This window comes from Pogona vitticeps, chromosome 5 (genome assembly GCF_051106095.1).
Source record: "Pogona vitticeps strain Pit_001003342236 chromosome 5, PviZW2.1, whole genome shotgun sequence".
Classification (NCBI taxonomy): Eukaryota; Metazoa; Chordata; class Lepidosauria; order Squamata; family Agamidae; genus Pogona; species Pogona vitticeps.
Window position 1 is genome coordinate 145,154,239 of NC_135787.1, and position 12,833 is coordinate 145,167,071.

General features: G+C 38.9%; 1 protein-coding gene across 5 annotated transcripts in view; it reads left to right on the forward strand.

Annotated features, from left to right (window-relative positions):
• Positions 1-12,833, forward strand: part of CNOT2 (CCR4-NOT transcription complex subunit 2) — an 89,729-nt gene that overhangs the window by 26,472 nt on the left and 50,424 nt on the right. For 2 of the 5 annotated variants that reach the window (XM_020786002.3, XM_020786004.3), the window contains exon 2: positions 9,776-9,845. The exons of the other annotated variants lie outside the window; for them this stretch is intronic. The gene's annotated coding sequence lies outside the window, so the exon portion shown is untranslated. The remainder of the gene's footprint in view (positions 1-9,775; positions 9,846-12,833) is intronic. 5 annotated transcript variants of the gene reach the window in all.

Consider the following 12,833-nt stretch of genomic DNA (forward strand, 5'->3'; position numbering starts at 1 on the left):
ATGTCCTAATGAATTTACTAATACATACATGCAATTTGTATCTTTCTTTCAAGTAGATTTTGAGTATTGGAACTCTACATCGGATTGTGGTCTTTTTCTGTGCAATGTTAACTTGCATGTTCCTCACCTGACTAGGATGTGTTAGGCCCTGTGTGTGCTGTCAAAGAATGACAGATTAAAGAAAGAAATCTGGGTCACTTGCTTATAATAAAAGAAGGCTCAACCCTGTAGCAGCTGGACTGAGTCAAGAGAGTTATTCTCACTTGTGAGAAAACGTCATTTCCTGTGAACTGTTAAATTAAGAATGTATTTCACCTTTCATTTCATTTAATATTATTTCCTTTGTGTATGCCCTTGTCAGGCAGGGTGAAGTTTTTAAGGCAAGCAAGGAACCCTGTAACACCTTTCAATATCCACTGTCACCCCACAATGAGACTATTAATTACTTCTCTTAGATGTTGAAATCATAGTCTTTGTTGTCAAATAGTGAGTGAGAGTTATAGCTGTACAAGAATCCATCTATGATATTGTGCAGTAGAGCAAATAATTCTATAAGGCAATTCTGAAAATGGGAGCAGACCAAAAGAAAATGTGTATCTTTGACACTGGGCTTTGGATTAGCACCAAATTTTCCATAGTTCTAGCAAAAACTATTTTCTTTAATGTGTGCCAAAATTGGGAAAGTCTGGACAAAGGATTTTTGCATGGTGTTTTTTTTAAACATAAAACTGTTCCCCTGTTCAGAAATAGGTGACCCCAAATGACCCCATAATTTTAAAAAAATCACATAAATTGAAATGACCCATATTCCTTATCTTATAAGAGAATGGTTGGCCCACCTGCTTTTTTGATTTGGAAAAGGTCCAATCTACAGGAGCTGAAATGTTGATCCTCAAAAGGGCCTTTCAAAAGAGAAAAAACAGTGTGTTTGTTATAAACCTGAGCATGCATGGTAGAGGCTTCCCAGGAAGAGCTTTGTGAAATGATACATTGTATACATTTCTGGGGGGAAGGGATATATTTGGGGAGCTGCAAGACAAGTAAATGCTACAGAAACAGTTTAAAATGTTTTCTTTAAAGAGTAAAAACAACAACCCATAAAATAATAGATTGACAGTCTTCTAGAAAGCGGGACATTAAGCCATTTATCTTCACAGACTTAGCAATTTTGTAAGGCATATTCAAAGTATATTCCCTTACCTTAGAAAAACAGACAGCAATTGTGCTTTACTTTCAGCAAACATTCTCTCAGGATTTCTGAGATCAAGGTCTCCTCGCATAGGTTTTCAAAGGGGAAATTTGTTCTAGGTGGGAGGGGGAGTAATTTGAACGTTTGACCCTGTCAGCCTAATTATCTGACTCTATCTTTTTTTTTTTAAAGCTTTTTAACCGCTTCCTGGCCAAACAGGCTTATGAGATTCTTGCTTCCAATGGGATTTTGTGTCTGGTTGTAAAAATTGAGACAGAAAAAGAATATTTTCATTAAAAAATACAATATTATTTTAAAAATACGTTGGGAAATGAAAAAACTGTTCAGAAGTTCATCTGTTTGAGCTGTGAAATTAATATTTTTTCTTTTTTTTGGCTGGGCATGATCTTGATGTTAGCAGAGCTTTGGTGCATATAACGTGTCCTAGTATCCTATTGGTACTTGGTACTTCAGCCATTCCACCCATCTTGTCATTATACAATTAATTTATAATAATTTTTTAAAAATCCAAAGATGTTATGTGCCATTAAATCACTTTGGATGTGTGCTAACTATGTGGGTTAATGACCTCCAAAGTGCACTGTCATTAACAGCTCTTCTCTGATCTTGCAAACCAAGAACATCTCATGTTTGTTCTCTCTTCCTACTCCCCCGCCCACCAGCAGTATTGTCTTTTCCAATAAGTTCTGCTCAGATCTTACAAACTAACAGCTGTGGATTTTTCTGTCGAGTCAACCCATCTTATGTTAGGTCTTCCTCTTTTCCTACTGCTCCCATCCCACATCACTCTTGCCAGCAATATTGGTTGTTTTATGGTCCGTTCTGCATTCTCATTATATGTGCAAGGTAAGATAGCCTTAATTTGCTCATTTTTGTTCTAGTGAGATTTCAGATTTGATGGCACACCCACTTACTTGCCTTTCTGGTTGGTCTGCGGTATCTGTAAGGGTCACCTCTTAACACCTCTAACAAATGAGGTGATTTTCCCAACCTGTGCATCTCTGACATAATAAAACATAATTTGAACTTGGTTTTGAGGTTTTTTTCTAACTCCAACCCCTCTTTATTTAAATTCCAGAAGGCGAGGGGATATGTTTTGGAAAACATGCAGGCAAGGTGATTGTATAGAAGGATTTTGGAAACTGGAAAATATATTTCTATTCTTTATTCTGTGGAGTGAACATGACATTAGTTTAGCTCAGGGGTGAAAGGGTATGTAAGTTTATCTGCCAAATGTGTTGCACCCATCCACAATAAGGCAACTGCTACAAATGGCATATTAAGATCTATGTCAGTATTTGACTGCGGGATTAGAAAGAGAGAGACAGGTGGAGGGTAAGGAGGCAGGGAGGGAGGGAGCTGTGACTTGTCAAGCAGTGTTTTTCACTCATCACAGACAAGTGGACGAGTGCATTTTTCAAGCCCTGCCACTTTTTGGCAGTATTGGTTGCTTTGAGAGCATTATTAATTCTTGCATTTCTATAGTGATAATGCTTTTCCTGTTAGATATTGTCCTCTACGTTGAGGAGCCAAAAGGTTTAGTGCTGAATTATCTGAATGAGAGCAGAACTCAGATTTACAGATATTTTGTTTTAATATTATTCCCTTTTTTGGGGGGGGATAGAGGTGAAGAAAGCAAAAACTTGGTTAAACTTTCAGATATCTGAATATTTTAGGAATATTTGAAAGGTTTGATGTGTCTCATAGTTCTTGCTAGTAAAAAATTCATTGTCAAAAGCCTGCTTCTGAATGTGTACAGAAATAACCTTTGATGCTGTGCCATTGATTGAAGTACAGTACACTATAAGCAATTCTTGGTGTGCAATAAACTCTAAACTGTAGTTGAGCCTCATTTAGTTTCTGCTGACAATAAAAGTGCACTCTCCTTTCCCTGCTTATCTTTCTGCAGTTTCTTCAGAGTCTAATTGGCAACATGGTGATTGTTGAATACCTTCACTATTGCTTTGCAATTTGTAAATACAGTATTCTTTTCATTGTATTCACACAATATATCCTTTGGCAGGAGATTCAGCCTGTGAACAAGGCAACCAAACATTATTAAATGAAGATACTTTCTCTTTAACATTTGCCATGCAGCTTTCATATTACTTGCATTGTCTGTTTCAGGGCTTATAACCTAGAGAAATACTTCCAGTCTCTTTGGTCGATACATTGACTATACATTCATTTATACGACAGGATTATTTGAAAACAATTGTTTTTAGGAATGTATAGAAAGGTGTAGAGTGCATAGAGGAAACTCCTGTTGGCATAAAGTTATACCAAATAAACCAAATGACATTATTATCTGGTAAAGGGGATTTTTAATTTAAATTAATTGAAAGCTTTCTAATTCTCTTAAGCTTCTGAGGTTCCCTAGACCTCCCTTTTGCTCTGGAGAAGCCTTGGGAGCTCTGGGATGGAGGAATGGGAATCTTTAATAGTCAAAAATTGTTGCCTGCAGTCCTGATATTGGCAGAGGCAATTTGATGGTGATTTTTGGTTGCTAAAAGTTCCTTTCCCTATCCTGAGGTTCCTAAAGGACAAAAGGGAGCTCTAGGCAGCCTTGAAACCTGAAAGCAAGGGATAGGAAACTTTCAATTAATTTAAACAAAAAATAAGTAATGGCAGATAGTGATATCATCCAATTTGCACAGAGTAACATTATGCTAGTTGGAGTTTGCCATAGACTTTCTACATCTGAACTAACATTCTTGGAAGTAATTGTCAAACCTTGTTCTTGCGCAGATGAATACATAACCAAGGTATTGACCAAAGAGACTGAAAGTATAGGTCCCTCCAGGGTACAAGCCCTTATAACAGATAATGTGAGTAACATGAAAGTTGCACAATCACTTTACACAAGAAGATTTTGCCATAGTGTTTAATAAAGGCTTTACCTTTATATCGGTCCATCCATCTGCCATTGGTGTCAGTTTGCTTGACCAGTCCTTAGAACAGACCTGGGCAAAGTGCGGCCCTCCAAATGTTCCTGAACTGCAAATCCCAACATTCCTCACTGTGTGGGCTAGGCCCAAATCTCCTCACTATTGGCTGTGTGGGCTAGGCCCAAATCTCCTCACTATTGGCTGTGTGGGCTAGGAATTATGGGAGTTGCAGTTCAGCAACATCTGGAGGGCCGCATTTTGCCCACCCCTGCCTTAGAACAACCACTGTTTGAACTCTGTCATACTCTTTACTTAAGAGAAAATATGATAAACAATAAGGTGAGGGTATATTAGATTACGGCTGAATATGTTTGTAATATTCCTTCTAGTACAGTAAGTAGGGTCTTGACTTGAGAACTTAATCCGTATTGGAAGGCGGTTCTCAAGTCAAAAAGTCTGTAGGTCAAGTCTCCATTGACCTACAGTGCATTGAAAACCGATTAATCCCATAACAGGCCGTTTTGTTCCATTTTGGTTTTTTTCTGGTCTGTAAGTCAATTCTCAGGCTGCAAGTCAAACCTAAATTTTGCGGCCAGAGAAGTCTGTAACTCAAAAAGTCTGTAAGTCAAGCCGTCTGTAAGTCAAGGGTCCACTGTATTGGTTTTCAGTTATGGAAACCATAATTTGCAAGCATATCACTTGCAAATATAGCTCAGGCCAATGTCTCGTGTTTTTTCTTGTTCTTCTTTTGGCATTTTTTCCCCACAGAGCTAGAGGAAGGCTTTGACTGTCTTGAACAGCAATGTGCAGATTGCAAATCTGGTTTCACTTGTCTTGTTTTTCTGTTCCTCATACATGGCAGCTCAATATTTTCATCTTTCATTTTTGTCAAACTTTCTACTTCTCTTGAGCTGTAAAGTTCCTGAAACAAAAAGGGTGAAATATTTTATTTCCCTATTCTAGTCTGGCCAGAGAAGAAAAAAGGGCAGAGAGCTTTTTTTGTTCCTCCCTGGCAAAAAAACAATGTTCTGTTGGTCAACTACCAACTGCTGTTTGGTGGGATTACAGGAGAAGGGGAACATACATCTTTGGCATTGCCCCCACATTTGCTTTGCTGTACAGTGGTGCCTCGCTTAACAACGATAATCTGTTTCAGGAAAATCGCCGTTAAGCGAAAACACCATAAAGGGCAAAAAAAACCCCATTGAAATGCATTGAAACCCCTTCAGTGCGTTCCAGTGGGGTCAAAACTCACCGTCCAGCGAAGATCCTCCATAGGGGAGCCGTTTTCGCTGCCTGTCTTGTGAGGAATCCGCCCCAGAAAACAATGGGGAGCCATTTTGTTTACCCTGTGGCCATTTTGAAACCACCGATCAGCTGTTTTAAAATTGTTTTGTGAAGAATCGGTTCCCGAAGCAGGGAACTAATCTTTGCAAAGCGAAAAAAACCCATTTAGACCATTGTTTTGCGATTGCAATTGCGATCGCATAAAGATCGTTGTAATGCAGTTTTGTCGTAATGCGGGGCAATCGTAAAGCGAGGCACGACTGTACTGCAGTGGTTATTAACTACATCTGTGGTTTTTTTAACTGTAAGAAACTGACAGTAGTGCAAACAGAATATATACTTTATTTTAACACAAGAGTTAAATAACCAGATTTAGCGTTGCAGGAACAATTTTAAAAATACTTTATAGTATTTTTATAATATTTACATTTACCTACCTTTTTTTCTTAGAGTGTTTTCACTGTAGGGATGCCACACACTGCTTTTCTTGTGTTTAGCATTTTGACATAGCTCAAAATAACCATACACACTCATTGATTAACAAATCTTATGCAAACACAACTTCTTGAGCAAGAAAGAAACAGTAACAAAGGTTCTTCCTTAAGGGAAGTGAAATAAACAGTTAACACATTCTTAGTTTCCATTTTACTTTTCCTTTGGTTGATTACTGAAGAATGATAGCAATAGATGACAAGTGCAGAGTGTATAAATCTGGTGCAGCCCCAGTCACAAGCCAGCTGCATTGCGCACAGGAAGATACCATACATTATTTTTCAGTTCCCACATGGGCAACTGAGCACTAGGGATTGTCAGTGCTTGTCCCCTTGGAAGAATAACTTATAGAACTTCATGTCCTGTGTTTAGCCATCTAACATGCTAGATTGCAGTACAACAATTGAGACAAGTATGGATAAATGTAGATACAGATGATGTGGAAAATGTTCGACTGAAAAATGCAGCCTTTGAGAATTTTTGACGCCATATCTTTGCATTTCTGTGGTGTAGGCAATGTTCTTTAGCAGTTTGTTTTCCTCTCATCTTCAAAGCTTTCGTAAAGATACAGATTCATAGCTTCTGTTCTCTCTGCGATGTCATCTGAGCACAGACTGAACTATGAAACATACAAGAGTAGATCATGTTGACTTTTTGGCCTACAGTGGTGCCTCGCTTAACAATTACCTTGTTAAACGACAAATCCGCTTGACAGTGAGGTTTTTGCGATCGCTTTTGCAAAATGATTGCGATCGCAAAATGATGTTTCAATGGCCAAAAATTGCTTTACGATGATCGGTTCCTTGCTTCGGGAACCGATTCTTAGCATTATGATGATCTGAAAACAGCTGATTGTTGGGTTTCAAAATGGCCACCCGCTGTGCAAAATGGCTCCCCACTGTTTTAGGAGGCATTTTTCACTTTACAGGCACCGGAAAATGACTGCCCTATGGAGGATCTTCGCTGGACGATTAGGTATTTAGCCCATTGGAATGCATTGAACCGGTTTTCAATGCATTTCAATGGGTTTTTTAATTTTCGCTTGACGAGGATTTCATTCTACAGCGATTTTGCTGGAACAGAATATCCTCGTCAAGCGAGGCACCACTGTATATTTATGGAAAACTGTTTTGCTTCGGTCTTTATCTGTTGCAAATTATAGTAAGTGCTTTGTGAGGCAACAAGCCACCTTGCCCAGGATCAGGAGAATGTACCGTCCGCCTCTCAAGTAAAGGAAGAAGCACAAGAGATAGGAGTGACAGAAAAGAAATTAAGTAAACTAGAATTAAGAGGCTAAAGGGGCACAAATCAGGTGGGAAAGGAAGAGGATAAGAAGGAGGGGAGGACACAGAAGCATGTTGGGGTAGAGAGGAGAAAGGAGAGAAAAAGGAAGAGCTAGTAGAGTTGATCCAGGAAGATCCTTGGACAGGAGAATGGGTAGAGTTCAAGGTACCACATGAGTACACCAAAAGGGAATGGAGGTGACAAATGTATAGAAAGCCACCATACTGTGGGGAGACTGAGGAGTGAAAGCAAAGGAAGGAATATAGGGCATGGGTGAAGAGAGAAGAACAAAGGAGAGAAAGGCAAAAATGTATAGTGATTCCCGAGAATTCCCGTGGGAACAGCCCCTTCAAACCCCGACAGAGAAAGGTATGTGGTTCGACAAATGGGGGACTGCAGAGAACTACAACGTCCCATCTACAAACTTGAAGTGGGTTGAGAACACACCAGAGTTGATGGGTGCCATACCCAAATGGACCCAAGAAGTTAACAGTTGTTCCCCATTTTCTTACCATGAAGAGATACTGTACCCAGTTTTAATAATGTAAAGACTTATGATTTGTTGTTGAAGTTGGATGATGACAAACAAGACAAAAAAATCAGTGAAGCCATGTTAAACAATAAACCGGTTTTATTAGAAGAATTGGGTGTGACACCTTCTTCTTTGGACAAAGTAGAGAAAAGAGAGGTAGATGATAAGCGGGACGATCACAGTGTTGTATGCAGAAGTGTACTGGGTTGTAATGCTAGCAGCTTTGTTTTGAACTCTCCTTTTAATAAGTTTTCATGCTTTTTCAATAATTTACATCTGAGAGAGCAGTGCCGATTGCTGTCACCACTTTGGAACATGGGTCAGAGCCAACTATCGATGACAAAACCAGTTTAGTTTTGGGGCTGGGTAAATTGATGGGATATGCAGTGTGGTATGGTGATTAGATTACTGATCTAGGGCTTAGGAGGCCTGTGTTTAAATTCCTGCTGAGCCATAGAAACTAAATGGTGGATCGGGCACTAGTAAAACCACTTCTTAAATATCTTGCTTACCTTAAAAGTCCTATTAAGATAATTGTAAGTGGGTTCGAGATTGATGGCACACAGCACACACAGATTGATGGGAAGTATACAGGATAGTGTTGAACACTTCCCCCCCTGAAACTGTTGAAACCAACCCCTTTAATTTATTCACAAATTAGAGTCAGCATGAAAAGTGAAGCAGTTGGATTTGCAGATAACACAAATCAGAATTAGAAAAATCCTAAATTGGTTATTAAACACTTTGAAGACATCTCTCCAAATTGGGTGACTGGTAACAGATGGGAGATAAGAGTCATTATAAATATATACAGCACATAGGAGAGGAATTGCATCTCTCCATGGATGGATCACTAGGACAAGTAATAGAACATTTGAACTTAGATGACTTTAAAATGATCTGATGAACTTATGAGGTGTTTGTTAATTCTTGCAATTGCAATTTGAGGCCAAAATCCAGTGATATACTTCTCTCCACTCTTTTGATTAGGATTGGTTAGGGATTTTCTCTCTCTTGCAGTTGCCTATATACCTTAAAATCGGCTTCAAGGGGCTGGGAAAGCCCCTGGAGCAGATATTTGGCCCCATGCAGCATGAAGGGGAGGGAAAGGAAGTCCCACTGCTGACATTGAATGTCATTGAATTGGCATTGAATGTTGACTGGTGGTTGAATTTTGGCTGGAATCCCTTTTTTTGGGTGCAGCATTTCTCTGAATGTCAGATACTTATGAAAATGATGAGAAACTGCTCTTCCATGCCTTGTTTGTGAACTTTTAAAACATTTAGCTGCTGATTAGGGAGTACTAGAAACAGAGTTGTAGACAATATGTTTTTCTTGTCTGATCTGTCAATAAATTTGTTATACAGTGGTGCCCCGCATAGCGATGATAATCCATTCTGGAAAAATCGTCACTATACGGATTCGTCACTATGTGGAACAGAAAAGCCTATAGGAATGCATTAAAACACGTTTAATGTGTTCCTATGGGCAAAAAACTCGCAGTTCTGCGAAAATCCTGCATACGGCTGCCATTTTCGCTGCCCGGTAAGCGAGGAATGGGCATGAAAACACTGCGGGCGGCCATTTTTTTACCCGGTGGCCATTTTGGAACCACTGATCAGCTGTTAGGAAAACATCGCTATGCGAAAATCGGTAAGCAAAACAGCTTACTGATCATCGCAAAGCAATGTTTTACCATTTAAAACATCGCAATGCGATTGCAAAAATGATCGCAAAAAACCATCGCTATGCGATTCTTCGTTACACAGAGTGCCCGTTATGCGGGGCACCACTGTAATTTGGAAGTAGTGTTTAATTTTAAATTCTGAATAAAGAGCAAATAAGATTCAAGAACTGTAAAATGCAACTATTGGCAACAGTGTCATCCAAAATTTGTATTTGCATTCCATTTCATTTGTATTTTTAAATTATTTGTAACCATAATTTTTTGTACGTAATATATAAATGGATTGTCTCTGCAGCATGACTTTTTTAACTTCATAGTGAAATTAAAATCATTGTATTTGTTGATGTTACTGAGTTGTACAGATTTTCTAACAACTTAATCTACTTCATTTACAGGCAGTGTCCATCAAAGCTTGCTTGCTTCAACAGACACAAAAAAATTAATGGGCAAAAGTACAGTTTTTAGGTAGGTAGATATTTTGTAGAATGTGTAGGCTTTTTAAGGAAAAGATTAAGTGTTTGTAAATACATGATACAATTGAAGTAAAAACGAAATAACATTTGTAGCTAGTGTTGTGATCTTTTAAAAAAACTGCATACAATAGTAATTCAGGATTTTGTGACTACGTGTAGATTGAATAGCTTGAGAATTTTCTGGGATTATAGTTTGTACAAGGCAGTGACATCTGTAACCTTTTAATGTTTCTAGGCTTTAATCAGTAATATAGTATTTCCTGTTTAGTAGCTTCTGATTTTAATAATTCATTATTGTGATGCCTTTTTTGCTGTTTAGAATGTGATTATTTTTAGTACAGTGGTGCCTCGCAAGACGATTTTTATTTGTTCCGTGGAAATCGTCGCCTTGCGAAAAAAATCATCTAATTTATTTGTCTTGCAAGGCATCAGTCTCAAAAAAAAGTCTTGCGAAACACGGCCATAGAAAAAACCATCTTGCGAGGCACTATAGGGGATCGCAAAAACCAATCATCTTGTGGGTTTTTCGTCCCCCGAGGCAATCGTCTTGTGAGGCACCAGTGTAGTTTCATTGTTGGCATTATATAAGCCACCTTAAGTACCAATTGGACCAATTATCAAGATGTAAATCTTGTATTTTATTGTATTTCTTTTAACCACAACATTCAAATGTTCATCTTTTGAATTCTTAGCTCAAATATGTTGACTATCAATACTTAACTTTGTATTGTGTCTAGCACATTCCCTTTAGATATGGAGCCTATTTTCTATGAAGCTCTGGTAGCATTATGGATAAAGTTAATTACTGGTGGATGGAACCAGAGCCAGGAGGTAGTAGAGTTAGCCTTTTTAAATTTATCTGTCTGACTGCCCCTCTTCCAGTTTCTTTCACTTTTCCCCAAAAGGAAAGCAGCTCCATGTGTGCATATCTTCAGGCAGAGGGAAATTATAGAAGAGTAGAATGTGAACACTGCATGAGCTGTGTATGTTGCCTTTAGTTTATTGAAGGAGAGGCAGGATGAAAGAATGGATTGATAGAATCTGCACACATAAACACAATCCATGCTCCAGTTTCAATCTGGGCTTTTTGCTTTTCTCATCAGATGCTTTTAGTGCATTAAAATCCACTATGCATGTCACACCCACCAGACACTCTGTTCACACACACATCTCATGATACTGTATCTAGTTTGACTTTTAGTTTAATGAGAGGAGGGGAACATTTTCCCTCATCCCTTCATACTGCTTATAATTCTGTAGATATTCATTCCCTGCCTTGCCCCTGATATCTTATTCTTACACAAAAAGACACTGCATGCTTTTCATCACTCCTGAGAAAAGGAGAACCATCTTCTACCACTGTTTCTCCTTTTATAACTAGTTGTGGACCTGCAATTATAAAGAACTCTGCTGTTCATGCTGAAGTAAAAAATGAGACATGTCTTCCTTCTGGGCATTCTTTTCAATGAACTGATTCAGCTGCATCCCACATTTTGAAGGCATTCTGGTTTTACTACCTAGGCGAGGAATGGACTGTGACGCTATACTAATCTAGTGTTTTGGGCTGCATGAAATTGAATTCGAGATTCACTGCTGCTGCTTTGGATTAGGAGTGAGCAACTGTGGCTCTCCCAATGGTTTTGGCATGCAACTTGCGTCAGTGCTGATCACTGCCAGTGTAGAGGTATTATGTGAGTTGTGGTATAGAAGATATGTTTGGCTGCTGTTGACCGCCTTTGCCTTAGATATTGTAGGACTGCAACTCTCATGTTTCTCTGGTAATATTGCTAATCTTGAAGGACAATGAGAACTACAGTATAACATTGCCTGTGTTTCCCAACCATGGTAAATATGATCGAAATAAAAATAAAAATCTGGAAGTTTAGGAAAGCTGTGGTATTTCTGTTCTTCTAATTTTTACAATTCTAATAAATAGCAGTGTCTTGATATTGCCCAACTAACCAAAACCATGGAGGTATTTTCTGTAGGATTTAGAGGGAAATTATAGTTTCTCAAGTGAAAGTTGCATTGACTTACTAAAAAGGTTACGGTTTTGGAACAGTGGAGACATTTTTCAAGAAACAAAAATTACTTGGTCACAAAGTTATAAGAAATAGAGTGGGGGGGAAAGAGGCTTTGGTTGTTCCTATATGTTTGTCTGAGCCTGGTCCAGTAAGTGCCTGATTTGATATAAATACTCAGGTATTCTGTGACATGAGCCTGTTGATGTCTCATGCCCATACAATGTCCTAATATCATTCAAATGAGACTTTGGTTTCAGGCAAATTGTAATTATTGTTACATTCTTGTATTGTGCAACAAAGGAAATCAGCATTCCATAAAGCAATTCAAAATGTGGGCACCTCAAATAAAAACTTTCAACTTTGAAACTATGATTTGACCTTGTTGAAAAACAATGCCTGAGAGTTGCTTTGAGTTTCGATCAGTGGTTAATTGATGAAAAAAGGAGTCAGTTTTTGGGGATTTCCCTTGCATGGTGTGAATAGTAGTGAGCAGAAGAGGATATCCTAGACCAGAGGTCCACAACACCTGGTCCACGACCTGGCAACGATCTGCGGCCTATCCAGGATTGGGCCGTGGACACAGATCTCCTGCCCCCTGCAAGCGCCATCACGTGTGTTCTGCCTCTTGCAAGCACGCTGTACTCATGCACGCGAGCACTCCTGCGAGCTGCTGTGCATATGCGTGTGAGCTAGCTCCGCCCCCTGTGGGTGGGCCACACACTCCCAACCGTGGACTGGGTTGTCCTAGACCATCTTGACTGCTGACATTGGTGCATTTAGATCATGCTTTGGTATGTGAAACTTGGCATCCTTTTTCTTGCTGGTAACGTGGGCCTGATATTCTTCAACAATATTGGGCTATTTCCTGGCTTTTAGAATTTTGGGTACAGAAGCACAATATCCCAATTCATAAATGTGTGGTTAAGAATAATAAATTATTTACATGCTGACAAGTC